Source organism: Camelus dromedarius, chromosome 13 (assembly GCF_036321535.1).
Source record: "Camelus dromedarius isolate mCamDro1 chromosome 13, mCamDro1.pat, whole genome shotgun sequence".
NCBI lineage: Eukaryota > Metazoa > Chordata > Mammalia > Artiodactyla > Camelidae > Camelus > Camelus dromedarius.
The window spans coordinates 50,149,793-50,170,066 of record NC_087448.1 but is presented as its reverse complement, the minus strand read 5'-3'; positions in this window follow the sequence as shown (position 1 = coordinate 50,170,066).

Below are 20,274 nucleotides of genomic sequence, written 5' to 3'. Positions count from 1 at the left end.
GAAGGATCTGTATCTTCTATACTTGTGCCCCTGACCCACCTTGTGGGGCAGAGCCCATCTCTCACGATAGAAACCAAAAGTGCCAGCCACTGGCTACTCCAGCTCCCTGGCAGGTGGGCCAGGTAAGTGACCTGGGCTCCATCACTTACAAGAAGCAGCTGGGAGAGCTCAGAATGTATCCTGGCAATAGGCAGTGGTAGGATCTCCCGGTTCCTACGGGCAACAGGGGCCCTGTTTCCAGCCCACACCCAGAGCCCAGTGTTGGGGTGCTGGCAGTGGGCCCTCCAGCAGAGCAGAGGTCCTATGGCAGGAGTGGCGGTGCTCTTCCCGGCTGTGCAGCTTCCAAACTGGGTGCCCCAGTGTTCTTGGAGATGCTGTGAGCTGCCCGATGTCTCGTTAATAAATTCTCTCTCTGTGTAATCATTCGGGGTCAGTTGCTTCAGCTTGCAACTGTGAACCCTAACTGAAATAGGATCTTGCATTTTCTTGGCCAAAGAGGAGATTCCTTTATGCCGTCTTGCCCAAATTCTGCCTCTTGAGGGTGTATCAAGTATCCAGTGTCCTTGGCCAACAGCCACTGTGGACAGTACGTCCTCTGAGTGGTCCCAATCCAAGGATATCCCTAAAACCTCCAATACCAAATAACTGATACCTAAGACCTCCAATGTCTCATGACAGTGGCCACCTCACTACCCCTGGAGCCAAATGCCCCGTGTGGATGTGTGTCCCTGCCTCCGACTTTATCTTGGCTTTCTAAAATACCAGCTCACCACCACCACCCCTTCTCTAGGGACAACTTGGAGCCTGTGGCTTTCTTGCTACTTTGCTGTTGAGTGTGGGAAAGCAGATAAGGGAAGAGCACATAGTTGAAATGCTTCTGGAAGCATCCAGTAGGTTTGTCTCTTACTAACACAGTTTTGCCATTGTCTGCCTGAAATCAGATCATGTCTGTCATCACCCCAGGCTGAAGCAGGATGAATGAGACCCTGTGGATGTGGGGAATCCTCAGTGGTCTCCCCAGCCACACTTGGCACAGAACCCAACGCAACCGAACAGACCAGCCAGGATGAATTTCTAACCATGACACTGACAAATGCCAAACCCATGAATGAGCGCCACCTCCTCAGTCCACTGAGTCTCCAGATTGTGGGTCTTTTCCTTCTTATATGACTGTGTCTGAGCAGCCTGATCCCTTCCCAGAAGCCTCCCCACACTAATTACATGTGTGGTCTCTGAGGGAGACTCTCGCTGACTGGGGAGCTTGGAGGCAGGCAGCACAAGACGGCAGGGGACTCTGTGCTGGCCTTGCTCCCGTGGGCATAAGATTCCCAGGTCAACATTCTCATCTTTCCCAAAGAACTCTTGTCATGTGCCTCATCCCACTGATGTACCACAGCTCCCCTCGAGGTAGGGAAGGGCATCGATTTCATAATCCAGTTTGAAAAAGTGAGGCATAGAGAGAGCAGAGGGGACTTTCAATGTGGCAGAGCCAGGCCATCTCGGGGCTCCTGGTGCCCGTTCTGGTGGTCTGTCCGCGTTTGCAGTTAACAGCCTCGTCCACTGTGCCCGCCCTTTGGCTGACTAAAGCCTCCCGTTTCCTCCCTTTCTTCTTCTTTAAGCCATTAAATGAAGCATTCTTTGGAAGCAGCTCATTGTTCTGATTAGCAAAATCTAGACCAACAAAAGGATGCTGTAGCTTTGTCCCCTAAGACAGAGGCTTATTCTTCAAACAAGATTTGTGTCGCTCTGTTCAATCATCTCCTGGGCCACTGATCTGCTTCCCTCGGTGAAACTGATCTACTCCAAAGCTGGGACATCTCCCCACCCAGGGGGCTGCCTTCAGGGAGGCTAGACAGAGGGAGTGGGAGTCAGGTGGAGTCACCCTTGAGGCCAGAAAAGCACAACCCAGGACAAGTTGTGGGAAACGGGCACCCCATCCTCCATGTGCGCCATTCCCGGGACTTGGGGGAAGGGTGAGAGGACCTGGAATGCTCTGGCTTCACTGTGTCTGACTCCAAAAGTCTCTCTTCCGTATCTCTTTCCCAACCACAAGCCGTGGCATTTCAAAGCTGTAGGGCTCTGAGACTGTTCTCAACACCTCGTTGTACGGTCGGGGTGACCTTGCTTCAGACCTGTTGCAAAGATAGGCAGAAAGAAGGTCACGCAGATGCATGTTCTGGGGAGCAACGTGGAGAGCATGCTTGGGATTCATATGGAGGCTCTTTGGCTCAGCCAGAAGCCCAGCATGTGGCTTATAGGAGAAAAATAGCTGGAAAGCTCCCAAAAGCTGGCCCGGCAATTCTTCTGAAGTCTCCCCACCACAAACGTAGCCAAGTGCCCAGAACGGACGAGAAACAGAGCCGTGGCCTCTCAGTTTTGGGGTCCAACTCTGATGTTCACACTCTCTAAGAGACACCCCAGCACCTCAGCTCCTCAGTTTCTGGGGCTCTGATGTTGACGAGAGTCCTCAGAAGTAGTGATTCACAGACATGGAAAACAAACTGATGGTTACCAGGCGGGAAGGGGGTGGGAAGGGATAAATTGGGAGTTCGAGATTAGCAGATACTAACTACTATATATAAAGTAAATAAAAAAACTAATTTCTTCTGTATAGCACAGAGAACTATGTTCAATATTTTGTAGTAACCTATAGCGAAAAAGAATATGAAAATGAATATAAGTATATATATGTGTGACTGGGACGTTATGCTGTACATCAGAAATTGACACATTGTAACTGACTAGACTTTAATAAAAAATAATAATAATGAAATTAAATTAAATTAAAATGTTTTTAAGTAGTGAGTTTCTAAGGAGAGGCTGAGCCTCAGTTCAGCCATCTGGTGGGCCTCAGACAACAACATCTTGTTCAGCTTCCCAGCTACTGAGGGAACACAAGGTCCCTCTTTGTCTCCACTTTGAAGTGGCTGAAGTTCATTCTGCATCCCCATCCCTGTCTCTCTCTGACCCCCAGGCGCTCCTCTCCCACAAGGATCACACAATAGGCCTGGTAGAACCTCCACAGTCGGGTGGTGGGAAAGGCCAGGTGAGCCGTGTCATCTGGGGTCCATGCAAGACATGCCCTGGAAGGGCCACCACAGGTAGCGCCAGCCTCCGTGGAGCCAGGAGGGGGACATAAGGATCACTTTGAGGGAGGGAAGATGTCAGACTGAATAATCCCTAGCACCTGTGAACATGTGATCTTACGTGGCAAAAGGGACATTGCAGACATGATGCAGTTAGGGATCTGGAGATGGAGAAATGATCCTGGATTATCTGGGCGAGTCCAGTGCAGTCACAAGGGTCCTTCTGGGAGGGAAGCGGGAGGGCCAGAGTGCACACAGCAGGAGACGTGACAAGGGCAGCAGAGGTTGGAGTGATGGGAGGAAGGGAGGCAGGGAATCTGTTACCCATCTCCACACCCCGTGAGCGCTCATTCATCCGTCATCCACTCAGGGAGTGTTTCCTGAACTCCACTCTGTCTCATTCCCCTGTTTTAATTTTTTTCAGAGCACGTGTCTGTCTTTGAAATCAATTTTTATCCATTTGTTCATGTGGGGGTCTGTGTCCCCACTGGAATGTGAGCCCCATGAGAGCAGGAACTTTGTGGCTCTTTGCTCACTGCCGACTCTCCAGAATCTAGCACATCTCCTGGCGTGAGTAGGAACCAATACACACAGTGCGGGTCAGTGCCATTGTCATCAGCTTCTGTCCTCCTTGAGAGGCCGGTAGTGCTAGAGGGCTTGGGTTCAAACTCCAGCTGTGCTGCCAACTAGCTGCGTGGTAGGCAAGTTATTGAACCTATCTGTGCCTGGGAGTGTAATAATGGACTCTCTCTCTTCCCATCTATTGAGTTAAATAGGTGAAGCACTTAGGATGGATTACAGCATATGAATACAGAATAAGCACTCGTAATAATCATTGAGTCAGGGCCAGGCCCAGGAAAAATTGTCTCCAAACTCCATCCTCACTCCCCACCATCGCTGGCCCGGTCTCTTCTCATTTTCAGCCCCGTTTGATGGAGTTGCCTGGTGTCCTTGAGCTCCCCCCCAGCTTCTGAGAGCCTCGCACCGCCCCCTCAGTGGACGCCACTGCCAGGGCCGTGCACCACGCTCCAGAATGAGCCCCCAGCTCCAGGGCTCCATTTCTCCACGCGGTCTCCATCCTATTGCCAGGGAGTCTTCAAGAGGCAAGTAAAGACCCAAAGAAGCCGTTAGGCCCCAAAGCTTGTATACTTTTTGACACAAAGAATGATGAATTGTGGGGTTGCAAGGAGACAAAAGAGCCTGGGTTAGGGGCGGGAAACTGGGGCAATGACTAGGAAATAGAAGGGGAAAAACTAATGGATGAGTTGTTTCAGTGGGTTGGTTTGCACAGATCCCTTCTGGCCTCAGCTCTCAGACTCCTGTGCTGAGGATGTTCTCTTCCTGGTACGGGGAGGGCACCTTTCTCCAGGGAAATTTTATGGCCTGCTTTTAGGCAGACAGGAAGAGGTTGCGGAGCCCTCCCCAACATCTGCCACTTCTCAAGTGTCTTCAGCACAACGTCATCGATATGCCAGAACGGCAGATTTAGGGTGGCATGATCTGATCCCCTTCGGGGGGAACACTCTCCCTCCTGTCTTTCTCCTGCCTGCGACCACTCAGTCTGTCTTCACATCTCTGTGCAGGTCTGCTTCTTCCAGGAAGCCTTCCCTGACTGAACAAGCTGCAGCCTGGAAACTCTTAAGACAATAAACAGGAGCAATCGGAGGGCTCACCTTGTCTATTTGCCACATATCAGGGATCATCGTCCTTCCTTGCCTGATCTGATTGCCAACGTCTTAAGAACCATTATTTCATGTATTTCATCCGTTTTCTGTTACTTCAGGCCCACAAGAGAGTATTCCTCTCCCTGTTACTCCATCTTGATTAGAAGTTCAAGTGAGTTTTTTTAATTGACTACTACATTTTGAGAGTCAATATAAGGAGGCCAATCTCCTCTGGAAGCTCGATTTTCTAATTCAGTTCCAAGTCGAGAAAGTTGGGGGGAAACAGATATTGCAGACATTGAAAGTCACGTCCCCCCTACTTTCCAAGAACAAGATGTCATCTTGTGTTCACATGGGCACATCTGAAGACTGTTGTGAAATTGCCTTCTCTGAAGGTTCTAAAACCTCCTGATGGTTCCTTTTCCTTCCCTTTGCAAAATCCCACTCAAATTCCAAGCAAAAGGACCTTTCCCTGAGTCATAGTTGTTAAGAGGACTAATCACTCTACCCAAACCTTAGCCTAACGCCCTCTGTATTTTTCCACAGGAATATAAATCTCAAGTAAATAAATAAATAACCAGATGATGCACACACAGAATAAATCTAGGTAAAGTATACACTTTAATTGGCGCCTTCTGAGGCAATACTAGCGCATGTTACAATTCCACCTTCTGCGTTTGGTTTTTCAGCTTTTATTCCCCGTGCTCCCATCTGCTCCTTGTTGGTCTCTCCTCTGCTTTTTTTCCTGGTTCTTCCTTCTCTCCTGCCTAGTCCTCAGAGAGGTCCCTGGGTGCACTCAACCCCAGCTCAGAGTTACTAGACAGCTTCGGACTCCACCTTACAAGCCAAAACAAAAGGCAAAGAAAATTAAAACTCACCTCGAACTGGATGGCTGACGTTTTTATTTTTAATATGCTAGCACTTTAGCTGCTTATTTTGGCTCAGGTTGAAAAATCAGCCTCTCGCAGAGACAAGAAAGATAAATAACGTTTGTGGCTGGAATACCATTTGCCCAATGTTTTACATCTGTACATGGAGTGAGCAATCCTCATGGAATGAAATCATACACCAACTTCCCTTTATCACCATCCTGTCAAGCTAGCTTTTCTGCTACCCTGGATGAAAACTCAGGCAGGTCTCAGGATTTTTCTGGCCCTCCAATGGGAAATCAGAATGCCCAGTATCTTATAGTAGTCAAAAGGCCAACTTCACCTAAAGGCCCAGTGACTACATTTCCCCACCAGCTCAGACTTGTTGTAGGCAGAAAGCCTAGAGCATAGAAGGAAGATATGATTACTTTATCTTTTTTCCTCATCTTTTTTCCAATTTTGCCCCTCCTACTCATCCTTCACCATCTTTCTAGCCATTGTTTCTGACCACTCCTGGGTCAATGGGTGGGGAGACGGGAGGAGGGAAGAGAAGTGGACATTAGAAGTTCCTCCTTGTCAGGTCCTGTCATAAACTCACTTTGCTCCCTCTGGAATGAGAAGGTGTTGAACGCTGTCTTTGTCTCACGGGGCAGCCCTGGGTTCTTACTAAATATCCCCAATCAGCAGGACTCTCCTGCAGTCCCCTTGATAAGAACATGTGCACCCAGTTGGTCTAGATGTGGAAGAACACTAGAGACCAAGGAACGAAGTGGGAGCATGCTGTGCACATCTGAGGAACAGAAGGAAGCCCATTGGCTGGAGCACGGGGCGCAGGGGGAGGAGATGAGGGCGGGGAACAACAGGGCCTGGAGCATGTGGGTCTCACAAGCCAAGACCTGGACTTTATGTGGAGAGGATGCGAAGCCATGGGTGTTGACAAGAGGAGCGACATGATCTGACTTTGGCTTTAAAAGCATCACTCGGACTCTGGGTGGAGAATAGATTTGGGAGACAGGGAAAGTGGGAAAGGCTGAAAGTTTGGAGATGAACTAGGAGGCTTTGCAATAATCCAGGTGAGAAAAGATGTTGGCTTGGACCAGAGCGGAAGTGATGGAGGTAGTGAGAGGTGAATGCGGTATATTTTGAAGATAGAATCAACATAACCCATGAAAGGTTGGATCAGGAATGTAAAAGAGAGCATAGAATCAAAGCTGACTCCATAGTTCTTGGCCTTAACAAGGAGGAGGGAGTTTGCCTTAGGAAGAATGCATATTTGAGATAAAGATGGAATCAGGAGTTTGTTTGGACAGATTAATGTTAAGATAACATTAGATGGCCACTTGGCGAAGTCCAGCAGGCAGTTAAGGGTATGAGCCTGGAGTTCAGGGAGAGGGTCAGGCTAGAGATAGAAATCTTAGAGTCATCTGCATATTAATGCCATTTAAAGTCATGCGACTGAGTTGATCAAATGGAAATTAAAGTGGATAAAGAGAAGTCCAAGGGCTAAGCCATGGGGCCTCCAACCTTCAGATAAGGAGATACAGAGAACAGCAGAGATGCTGGAAGAGCAACCCTCAGGGGGAGAACCGGCAGCATTCCAGAAGCCAGGATGAGGTAAGCCTTCAGGAATGACCAGCTGTGTCAAATGTCGCTGAGGTCAAGAAGATGCATTGACCATTGCAATAGGGGGGTCGTTGGTGACCTTGACAATGGCTATTTTGGCAGAGGAGTGAAGACTGATTTAATTGTGGCCAAAAGAGAATGGGAGGAGGAGAAGTGGAGACAGTGAGTGGGACAAATCTTTTGAGGACTTTTGTTCTAAATCAGAGAAAAGAGGCAGTGGCTGGAGGGAGATGTAGAGTCAATGAAGGTTTGGGGTTTGGTTGTGTTTGTGTTTTAACTATTTTATTTATTTATTTATTGTTTTGGGGTTTTTTGCTTGTTTTTGGTTTGGAGGGGAGGTAATTAGGTTTGTTTAGTTACTTATTTATCTTAACAGAGGTACTAGGGATTGAACCCAGGACCTTGTGCATGCTAAGCACACACTCTACCACTGAGCTAAACCCTCTCCTGGCAGTTGTGTTTGCTTTTAAGGTAGGAGACCTTAGAGCATGTTTGTGTATGTTAATCGGAACAATGCCAGAGAGAGGGGAGAGAACGCCCCTAGTGAAGTGCTTTAGGTGGACAAGAAAGGATTAGATCTACTGAACATCAGAGGGGCTGGTGCCAGATAATGGTCTAATTACAGGAAGGAGGGCAGAGTAAATGGACACCCATACGAGCAGGATGGTGGAGGAAGCATGTGGGCATGTTATTCATTTTCTCAGTGGAGTACAGAGCAAAGTCATCAGCAGAGAGGGAGGAAAGGGAAAGTGATTGGAGGAAAGAGGAGAAGGTGTGAAATAGCAGTTTAGGCGAGAGGAATATGGAGTCAGATTACCAGGCAAACCAAGGGCCAGCTTGAGTTATGGAGGTAACTGAAACCAGCCAGCCAGGGGGTATGTGTTTCTCCAGCCACTTCAGCAACCCCAGAGCAGGCATGGAGTAGGGACACCAACTTCAAAGAAACACAAATTAAGATAAAATACCATTTTTTAAAAAATTCTCTTCAACCACAAAGGTGTTTAAAATTATCCTCAAAGTGTTTCAGGGAAAAGTGAAGTAGAGACTCGCACACACATCTGGTAAGAGTGTAAACTGGTACAATTCACCTCAGAAATTATTCCCTGAGTCTTAAAAACATGCATTTTGCACTTCTCGGAGTCTATTGTAAGAAGACAATAAAAAGCTAAGGAAAATGTGCACAAAAATGTTTTGTATTGTTTACACTTGTGAAAAATTAGAAATAGTTAAATTACTAACATCAGGGGATGGGTAACAAAAATAACAGGATAACCATCTATGAGGCAGTAGCCTTCACTGAAACGGATGCTTACCAAGAGTCTTTAACAACATGAGAAAATCTTTAAGATATAAAGTTACGGCACTAAAATGGTCAAGGTAAAATGCATTTTTAAAAGTCACAGGGAATATGAAATGAATATCTGTACGTGTATGTATGACTGAAACATTGTGCTGTACACCAGAAATTGACACATTGTAACTGACTATACTTCAATTAAAAAAAAAAAAAAAGAATATGCTTAATGCAGCCTGAAATTTTCTCCTCCTTTTTTCCCACCTCCCCTCCCCGTCCTTCCCCCTTCCCTCTCCCTCTCTTTCTCCCCCTTTTTCTCCTTCCTCTTTCCAAGCCCACTTCCAAAGCTGACCTGAACCTTCAGTAAAAGCCCTGAAACTGTCCAGCCACACAGCTTGGGGCTCAGAGATGCACCACAGTAGTAATTTGCATTCCAGTATCATACTTGCGTTGCTCACAAAAGTCAGCAGTTCTAGCCTCTGCTCTGAAACGTGGCTGTTAAGAGCACTTGACTTTAGGGTCACATAGCCCTGAGCGGACAGCTGTCTTCTCCTCTTACCTACCATGTGACCTTAGGCACAGTACTTAACCCCTCACTTTCCTCATGAGTAAAATGCGGACAATGACAGTAACTGCTTCCTAGGACTACTGTGGGTACGGCAAGATAAAATATGAGCACGCTTAGTCCAGTACCCGCCATACAGTCCATGCTCAATAAAGTGCACTATAATAACTTAATGTGGAAGATGTAAACCTTCAGTGGGAAGATACCCGATCCTGCTGAACTCAGAGGAGCAGGAATCCTGCATCGTAGAATCTCAGGTCTACAGTATTTGAAACGCTTAAAAGGCTGGTTCCCACCTCAGAGGTAAAAGGAAAGCATTTGGGCCAATTCGGAGTTAACCATTCCTGGGTACAAACATTATAACGGGGATTTCTGTGGTCTGAGCAGCACATGCAAAAACGCAGGTGTCTGTGGCCAGCGATCTTAAACATGAAACAATGATCACCCAGCAAGCAGCCAGAAACACCTGTTGGTGTCTCTTAGCCGTCACCACGTGGCACAAACCAGCTCTTTCCTTCTGCATCGTTGGGTGGATCGACCAACTTTCTCATGCGACAGGTTAAGATACTACTTGTCATCACAGCTCCACTTTCAAAATAAATTGTACCTTCTTTTGGTAAATTCAGTATATTTCTTAGTGCCCTTGATCCAGCTCAATAAAGAAGTGTGGCATGTTTACCCTGTGGCAGAGATCATGGGTATTTAAAAGGCAGAAAGAAAAAAAGAAAGAAGAAAGGGAGGGAGGGACGGAGGGAGAGGAGCAGAGAGAGAGAGAGAGAAAGAAGGAAGGAAAGGAAGGAAGGAAGGAGGCATTTTTTGAGTTCTTGCTATGATCAAACTATCTTATGGTTATTTATAAACCTCACTCTCTACTCTACTTTGTTTAAGGGTGGATTCAGAGAAAGACCATTTGTGGGACTAGGAGTAAGAGGGTAAAATGGGAACTACTAATGCTTCATGTAAGAAAAATGAGACCATTTCAGTAGCTCCTTCCTTCTTACAGACCTGTCATCCCTTATGGCCCCAAAGTCCCCTGCACCCTGACTGCAGAGGGAAGAGACGATGGAGAAAACCCACCCACTTCTTCAAAGCTCCCTCTCAGAAGCAACCCACCTCATCCTATTCCCATTCCACTGCAAGAGTTAACCACATGGCTACTCCTGGGTACCAGGGAAGCAGGCAAATGTAATCCTCGTTCCTATTGGGACAGCAGCATTTCCTAAAAGCATAAATTTTTGGTAAATAGCTAGCTACATACATGTATGCATGTTCATACATTGTTATCTTTCTTTTTGCCGGTTTCCCTCATTCTGACCTGAGCTCTGTAAGAGCAGGAATTTGCTGAGTTCATTGTAGAATCCCCAGTGGTAGTGATGCTGGCACTGAACCTCAGAAGAGTTATCCAGGTGCAGAGGTCAGAGAAAGGCCATGCTGAGGCAGGGATGGGGCGTGAAAAGGCAGGACGTGTCAGGGCGTGGTGTGTTCGGAGAGCTGCATTTGCCTACTCTGGCAAGACAGACGAGTGGGGTCTGGGCCAGGGCACGGCATGAGCCTGGGGACAGGGTCCAGAATGGGCAGGGCACTGGCCTCAGGCTAAGGAGTAGAAATACATCCTTAAATACCACACAACTCAGAAATTACACTCCTAGGTATACCACACACACCAAAACAATTATGTCCACATAAAATATTCGTAATAGCTAGTGAGTAGAGAAAACCAAAATGTCCATCAATAAATGAATGGGCAAACAAAATGTGGTAAATCGATACAATGAAAGAGTATTCAGCCATAGAAAGAATGAGGTACTGATTCAGCCTACAATTTGGATGAATCTTGAAAACACGCTAAATGGAAGAAGCCAGACGCAAAAGATGATGCACTGTATGATTCCATTTATATGAAATGTGCAGAAGAGACAAATCCAAGGAGATAGAAGTACACTAGTGGTTTCCAGGGATTGGAAAGAACGGGCAACGGGGAGAGAGTACTAATGGGTACAGGATTTTTTGGGGGGAGATGGCAATTGTCTGGCAACCAGTGGTGCTGGTTGCATAATCTGTGACTACACTAAAGATGACAGAATTGCGTGCTTTAAAATGGTGACCTCTGTAGTATGTGAATTATATCTCAATAAAGCTATTATTTTAAAAATTTATCCTTAAGAAAGCACGGAAGGGTTTTAAGCAGGTGGTGGTGATGTGGTCAGATGGGACGCTGATGGTTATGTTGACCATGGATTGAAGAGGATGGAGAACAGAGCATGGAGACTGGCAATCCCAGGGAATCCTAACAAGGAGCTGAACTAAGGCTCTGGAGTTAACACCCGCCAGGTGCGTTAACACTGAGTCAAAGGACAGGAAAAAATGGAGAAAGTGCAGAAACTACAGCTCTCCCGGTAAAACCTTGTCTCCTAAGCTGCGCCAGCAAAACATGCACAGAGCCAGGAAGTACCGGGCCTGCTTCATCCCACTCCATACACGAGGGTAGCTCGTGCCGCTCATGCTGCTGGCACCGAAATTCACCTCCAGGGAGTTGGTCTTTTCAGTACCAAACCATGCAGCAAGTTCCTGAGGTTCTCACCTCTGCCAACCTGGTATGGGCAACGCTGGCTGCTGGCTTTCTGGTTGACAATCTGGTCATTTTTCTTTTAAAGTCTTAATAAATAAATGCCCATATTGGAGATATGCATAGGATATTTGCATATCCTTGGAATGTCTCCCATTGAAGTGATGTTTGGAGAATTAGTTAAGTGATGCAGGCAACAAATTCAACACCAGCCAAATTTGTGGCCCTGCCCTACACCAAACTCTATGACTCAGATGGGTTTCACAAATACCTACAGTGTGCCAGGGACCAAGGGATACAGAATGGATAGGAAAGTAGTCTATGTTCATAGGCTGGCAAGAGAATGACTGAGGCAGATGGGTGTGAGTTCATGGACCTGCGCTGATGGAGGGATGTGTGTGCACCAGCCTGGAGGGTGGGGAGACGTCACAGGAAGCTTCCAAGAGGGACAGCTTCTGGTCTGGGTGGACTCCACCGTCTGTGGGCCCCCAGGCTGGCCTTGCATCCACCAGGTCATGGGGTAACTTTCCCTGGGTGGGAAAACTCAGTGCGCAAGCAGAATGAAGAAGGCAAGGGAAAAGGAACGGGGATTACAGAGATGGACCAAACAAGAAGACTTTTCAGAGAAAAAAATCCCTAGACTAGAGAACGGGAAAGTTCAATCAAAACCTTTGGATCGGGGGGTGGGTATAGCTCAGTGGTAGAGAGCAAGCTTGGCATGCACAAGGGCCTGGGTTCAATCCCCAGTACCTCTGTCAATGGGAAAAAAAAAAAAAAAAAAGGAGAGAGACAGAGAATGAAAGAAAAAATAAAAATAAAAAGGACCCCTAACAGCTTTAAAAAAAAAAAAACTTTGGAAATTTGTTGGTATGAAGGGCCCCAAGAGAGACTCCTGGGCTGCTAAAAATGTTCCATACTTTGATTTGAATGCTGATTGCAGAATAGTGTGTGTATGTGCGTGTGTGTTTAAGATTACACCAACCTATAATGGAAAAGAATCTGAAAAAAAATACATATATATATATATGTATATGTATAACTGAATTGCTTTGCTGTATACCTGAAACTAACATTGTAAACTGACTACACATCAATTAAAAATAAGAATAAAAAAAAATTGAAAAATAAAGTTAGAAGGAAAAAAAAGATCACACCAACCAAAAAACAAAACAAAACAAAAAAACAAACCCTAGGCCTGCTACAATAACTGGACTTATTCATTATATTTTTTCAATAGCACAAAAAATGATTTGCCTTGTAGTTTCCATTTACAAATGTTTTCACCTGTGTGACCTCACTTCTTTCTCTTCACAAGCCTCCGCTTATTTAGGACACACGTTTTATGCCAGAAACCCAAATGGATTAAATAACTTGCCCAAAGTTCATCCACGTGGCAGCAAAGGCAGGCTTTGAATCAGTTCTCCCAGCTTGCATAATTCAGCTGTATTCCTGCTATCCTAAACTAGTTTAAAAATTGGGAGCTATTAATGCCATGTTCTAACTGCAGGTCACACCAAGAAGGACCAAGAAGTATCTCTTAGCTGCTTCTGCCATGAGCTCCTTCCAACTCAGTTCATCCAAGCCTTGGTCAACCACATACCAGGCACAGATCAGCACCTGGGGACCTGGCTGGGGGACACCACTCACACCTTCACACAGCTCGTGGGCTAGTGGAGGAGACGGGTTGTGCACACCTGGTGATGGCCGAAGCCGAGTGTGAAACAGGTGCTGTGCTAGAGATACAAAAGGCCATGGGAAGGCAAGTGAGGCTGCCATGGTTTTCAGTTGGCATTAATTTCATCCCCAGTAAAACTGGCTGTCCCGGGGACTAAGATGGGTGGCTGCCAGACTGGCTGTCTGCATTGCTGGCTCCTGAAAAAGCTGGTTCTACATACTTCTCCGGGTAATTCCTGTGTCTTCTCTTTCCCACATATTCCCTGGGCCTGGCCTGGGAAGCAAGGGGAGCCCTGGAGCTTTGCTCGTCCGCCCCTTCTCTGGAAGTCACATGGTAACCATGGCAACACTGACACTGGTTCTGAGATTGTCAGGCATCAGCTGGAAGGTCAGTGCGCACACTGGGTCTGAAATCTCTGCCTGAGCAAAGTCCCAAGGAGCCCAACCTCTGAGCTTTGAGGGGCAGGAGGCCAACTCACCCAGATCTTTCCTGGGGGGACAGCTGGTGTGACAGGAAGAGCATGAGCTCAACCAAGGTGAGCCTAGATGAGGTCCAGCTCCACTGCTCAATGCTGCCAGGACCGAAGCCTCAGTCCCTCGTCCGCAGACCAGGGATGATGATGCCTGTCTTGTGGGGCTGCCCTGAAAATGTGATGAGAGTACCTGCATCAAATGCCTTGCACACGGTGCTGTAACAACTGGCATTGAATTCCTGCCACGAGGACACCTTTCAGAGCATGTCCTTAAGCTCTGGCCAGGATTCAAGAAATATTTCATTCACATAAACATCCTACTTTATGAAGCCCTCTTTGAAGATTACTTCACACCCCTTAAATGCTAGACTTGTCTATTTAAATCTCAGGACAGGATGTCTTTGCCTTTGGAAACCCCAGAGTGACCTCGGAGGCCACTGTGCACTGGAAAGTGTGCAGTTCCTGTGACAGTCCCCTCATTCCACAGCACAGATGAGATGCAGCTGAAATGGTGACATCAGGCGATGCCTGGACCTGGTCCTCACTTTCTTCCTGCCCTCCAAACTCTGTGTACAGCCCAGCCGGGCAAGTGGAATTCAGTTCCCTAAAGTAGAACTGCTCTGGAGGCCTGCAGGGAGGACTGGAGAACTGGGAGGACCAGCCACAGTCGGGAAAAGCCTTACAAGGTCAAGGACCCACCTTCCTCCTTCACAAGGGGTCCTCCCTACACCCTTTCTGATGAATGACAATCTATCCTTTAAAAATGGAAGAGCCTCAGGTGACCCCCAACCCCAGCCATCCTGCACACTCACTACCAGTTTGGTGTGTCTAACTTAGCCCAGCATCCCCTGTCCATCCCTGGTGATATGGAAAGAGGTGACAGCATCCAGTTGCCTTTCAGTCTTTAAGGGAAGCAGGATCATGGGACCCCAGCCCTTGTATTTTCCAACCCCTCTATCTCCCCTCAGACCGTTTCCATGTTCCCTACATCTCTCTTAGATCATGCAGCCTCAGAAAACAAACATCTCAGCTCCAAGCAAAGGAACACGGGCCGGATGCCCATCATCTTAAGAGACAAAGCAGTGGTTGTCTAGCGCAGAGCCTTCATGATCAGGGGAAAATGCTAATCTGACCTTTCAGATAATGTTAGTGCAGCTGTCTCTTTTTCTTCCTGGGTGTGGCAAGGGGAACAGTTTTGCCTTTAAAAAACAGGATTTAATACGACGTGAAAAGAATTCTGGACCTCAGGATGTGGCTGGATTGAAAAGGCAGAATTCGCACAACGGAAAACATGTTACTTTGCTATCTCAGATCACGGATTACAAACAGGTGTGTGCAGTCTGAAACACTGCATTCAGCAGCCTGCCAAGGAGAAGCAATCTCTTCACTTTCTCAAATGAGATTAAGAAATTAGAAAAGGATCCAGATTTTGTTTTGTCCTGTGTCCTGGGACCCACGGGGTCAGGGCCCTAGCCGGTTCCATGACCTCTCTGGGGACCAGCTCCAAGTGCAGCGGGCTGCCTCAGATCACAGTGACCTCTCTCCCAAGTGTTTTCCTCGGTCTGTGTTCTCCGCGGCTCCCTTGCCTGCCGGCTTTATGCTACTTCTCGTATCTGCACACGAGCAGTTGATAAGTGAATGTCCTTTTGGATGCAGCTAATCTCTCCATCAGTCCTCTATCACTTGAGATTATATTAGTTAATTATACTTTGGCTTTGGGGAGCTCATTTTCCCCCTGGTTACATTCAAGTCTCTGATTTCACCTTCCTGAAACTTCTTTGTCAAGGACAAAATGTTTGGTCACTTAACTCCAGCATCAGCTTTCTTGTGTCTAAAATGAGGCAATTTGACTAGATGAGCTTTTTGTGTATCAGCCCAAAGGAAACACAGCCCGTCCCGGGCAGGGATGGGACAGGGCATCTGACACCAGCCCGCCTTCTGTTTGGAAGACATACTGCCAACCCTCCTTCCGGAATGACCCTGAACTTACTTGTAAGTTTCCTCTCCTTTGAGTCTGCTCACCCACCAAAAACTTCACTGCAGGATTCGTCCCGGTTCCCCAGTTCCTCTGTGGCTACCCCAGTTATCTCAGGAACAGACGCCACACTCCCATTTCCCTAAGCAGCCAGGCCCCTCACTCAGAATTCCTTCCAGAAGGCAGGGTGACTTTGCTGCTCCCCACCCCCCTCTCAGGGCTCCTTCCTGCAGCTCCAGGCTTACCCTCTAGTCCCCTTGACAAGGGAGAGGTCACGACGTGGTCCTGCCCCTCCCAGACCTGTTCTTGGCTGGGCGAGGGCTTCCTTTGGCTTAAGATCCACATCCAAACCCTGACTCTTCTGGTTCAGGACAGGCTTTGTCCCTGAGCCTAGGATGGGTCACACGCCTCCTGGGAGCACATGGGGTTGGGCCCTTCCGTTGTGATGCATGAAAATTCAATTACAAAGGTAATCTTGTTTTGAAATGTTGACAAGCAAGGACAAGTCCAGTGGAGGAAGGGCCAGTCCAGCCCGGGGAGTCAGACCAAGCTCTTACCAGCAGGCTAAGCTGGTGGGCCGCTCAACCCCAGACCCTCTGAGGGCCCTGCCATCTCCTACGGGTCTTCTAAGCCAGGGCCATGTCTTTGTCTCCCTCCTTCTGACTGATTCATGACACACATATACGCACACACAGGCACGCATACACACACTCAAACACACGGTGCGCTGACGCCATGCTCTATGCACAGTCGGTCTCGGAAAATGTCACTGACTTTAGAACCCTTGAGTTCTCAGAAAAGGTAAATATCGTGTCAGGATCAGGGTCAGCCTCGCATCAGCTGTCTCCCTGGAGGGACTGGGAAGTCTTCCTCTTTCCCCTACTGCCAGTCATGGTGACTGAAGTTCCATCATTCGAGATTCATTCCTTTTGTCTTCAAAGGTCTCTCAGTCTTCAGAGACCCTATCTCTCCCAATGAACTACAAGCAGCTGGGGAAAGCACTGTTATGAGCCCCCAGCACCAATCGTGGCCCTTGATCAATTTTTCAGTTGTTTGATGCTAAGGAAGCCGAATTACCTAGAAAAATAGAGAAGACTGGGCTTTCCAGGCCGAGGGAACTGTGTGTGCAAAGGCCCTGTGGTGGCAAGGGGCCACCTAATCCTGCCATTGTGCATAATCCTTGCCCTTCAGTGAACTTTGAACTTGAAAGAAAATGTTCCCTTCTAAAAATATATTTCCCTTTCCCTTTCCCCTTCCACTTACCCTGGCCCTTAAGTCAATACCGAGCGACTCAGGGAAGGTGAACTGGGCAGGAGAAAGCCTTAAAAAAAAACAAGTTGCAGACAGCAGCTCTGACAGCCATTTCCTGTTTGGTGTCTCTCACCACAGACCTTCTTAGCCAAATAAATTAGCACAGGAAAACATTTGGGATTAGGGTGTGGAAGAAATGCATACTGAAAAAGCCAAAAATATCCCATCTGCTTCAGAGAAGAGCTGTAAGTCTGAGGGAGGGACCCAAGCCCACTCAGCTGTAGGAGCCAGAGACTTGCAGACGTTTCATCCCGCCTGTGTTTAACCTGGAGGAAGCTGAGCCCCAGGGAGGGGCCAGGATCCGTCACTGGCGGGGCTGAGGCTTGAAGCCCATCCCCTGACCCTTTGTCCTGGGTTCTGTCCCTGCCTCGCTCCCCCTGGGCCCTTCAGACCAGATTTGCTGGCTTTCTTCTATCAGACGAGGAACAATGGGGTTGGAGCTGCCTCTGTGACCACTGTAGGTGATCTTTTAATTTTTATATATACATTTTGGGGTTTTTTTGTTTTTGTTTTTTTGGGGGGAGTAATTAGGTTTATTGACTTATTTTTTATTTTTGCAGGAGGTACTGGGGATTGAACCCAGGACCTTATGCATGCTAAGCATGCACTCTACCACTGAGCTATCCCCTCCCCCCATGCTTAAGTTTGACTTGGGTACAGGAGCCCCACGTCCTTGTCTTGTGAGGAAGAGGAGGGGGAGGAAGAGTGCTCAAGGCTTTACAACTTTTACATCTGGTCCTCACAACGACCCCAGGAGATAAGGACTCATGTATCCGTTTTTTTAAATGAGGAAACAGAACATCTGTGCCTGAAATCATCCAGATACAGAGTGAAGGTGGAATTTTAACCTGGTCGAGTTTGAAAGCCCCTTTCCCCACCCCTCCCACCCCAGGGGGATAATTCTGTGGAGGAACCTCCTGGGGGGCCCCAACATCAACTGGTTCTGGAGGCTGTCAGTAGACCACCCATCACCACCTGCTGCCTCTCAGCTCAGATGTGCCTTCTCACACGTGGGGCAGAAGTGCTATACAGCTGGCCTCAGCTCTAATTCCCCAAGAAGACGTGCCATCGGTGTCTCTGTCCCATCCCAGAGGCTGGCTGGTGTGTGAATATTTGAGCAGACACTTAGTCCTCTCCCTTTGGGTGTGTGTCATATTTTTTTGTTTTGTTTTATTTTAGCTATCCCTCCCCGAAGTTAGAACAGAAAATTCCCAGACTCAACAACATGCTAGTCACATCTGACCAGCTCCACATGCTCAGAAATCTGGTCTTGTTCTGTCCCAGAAAAGCCCACTGTCTGACATGCTACACGGGACAATCAAGCAGTTTGCAAAGCTGTGCTGTGGGCAGTCAGGTCTTGCAGGAGGTGGAAATCAATGGACCTCGCTGGAGCGAGATTACCTACAATGGCATTTGTTAAGGTGCATTCCAAGGAACACTAATATGTTGTGGATTATTGATAGCTTTTCAAGAAAAAGACAAGACAGATTTTTTGGCTGCAGGATTTCTCAAAGCCTTCAACATTCTGTGGCAGAGATGACTAGCTGTCCTCCAATTCTAATTTTCTTTGTCTTTCATTAGTAATAGAACTCTCAATTTTTAGCTGAGCACTTATCTGCCCAGCAAGAGGCTTTTTTCCCCAGCCTCCCTTGCAGCTGAGAATGGCCAACAGACTAAGATCTGGACAAGAGAACATGAGCAGAAGTGATTTGTGGCCCCTCTTCTCCTATCATTGAGAGAAAGAAGCCTGTGCTTAACTTGCCTTTTCTCCTTTGTGCTGGCTGGAATGTAAATGTGATGACAAGAGCAGGAGCAGCCACTTTGGACCAGAGAGCCATTCACTCAGCCCTGTACTGTTCACCTCTGGGCTGTTAGCAAGAAAGAAATTTCCATCTTGTTTAAACCACTATATTTGGGGTTCTCTGATCCATCAACTTAGACTGAACCCTAAGTAATTTATGTACTAAGGTGTGTAATAAATCTCTGAGGTACATGCATCACTTTTAAAGTACATACAACCTTAATTCCTTTTCCTCAAAACATCTCAGGAATGTGGTCCTTGAAATGCATCTTGGGAAACGCCGAAAACACTGTTTTCAAAGTTCCCTGAACCCCAAGCTGTGACTCAGCCCACAGCCTGCTGGTCCCTGGTTACTCATCCAACAGAGGTTAGAGCACAAACTACCCTCCCCTCAATATTTTTCTCAAAGAATCTACTTCTTGTCCCCAAACCACTGACCTTATCCTCACATCAGGCCACAAAGCTACATACCCTGCACATCTGACTTTGGGAGTCCAGGTTCCAGGAGACCATAAAGAAAGAGCTGCCAGATGCAGGCAGAACCCCAATTCCTGAAGAGACTAGTAATAAAAATTATAGTGACAATGAACAGCCACCAGTGTCCCAATGAAAAAAAAAAAAAAACCCTACATGGATGAACCTTGAAAAAAAGAAGCCAGACATAAAAGACCACACATGGTATGATTCCATTTACATGAAATATCCAAAATAGACAAATCCATTGTCGGAGAATTAGTGATGGTCATACAACTCTTTGAAATATACATACTACAGACCCCACTGAATTGTACACTTTAGAAGGATGAATGTTTGGGTATGTGAGTTACATCTCAATAAAGAAATAAGGAAAATATTTGGGTTCAACCCAAAAGCTTTCCCAGAAACTTGGGGAAAAGAAAAACACTTTTTTTTTTAAAAAAGCCAGTTTAGTTTCCCAACACCCTAAAAAACAGATCAAATTAGTTGGTAGCTTTTCAAGATATACTTAAAATCCTGAGTAGATATGTTTTAACTTTGTGTTCTACAGAAACACAAGGATTAGAGTTTTTGTATGACTTGATTCTGACTATCAAAGTAGTGCCTGGCTATTTCAGAGGTTTCAAGGATAGAAAAGTATAGATAAGAAAATTACAAAGAAGAGGAGAGGGGACAGTTCAGTGGTAGGGCTCAGTGCTTAGCATGCATGAGGTCATGGGTTCAGTCCCCAGTACCTCCATTAAAAAATAATAAACTAACAAACAAACCTAATTACCCCCACCTCCAAAAAACCACAAACAACACCAACAAAGTAATAAAATTTTTTAAATGAAAGTTAAAAAAAAAAAGAATAGAAAGAAATTTTAAAAAAGAAAAGAAAATTATGGACTTTCCTG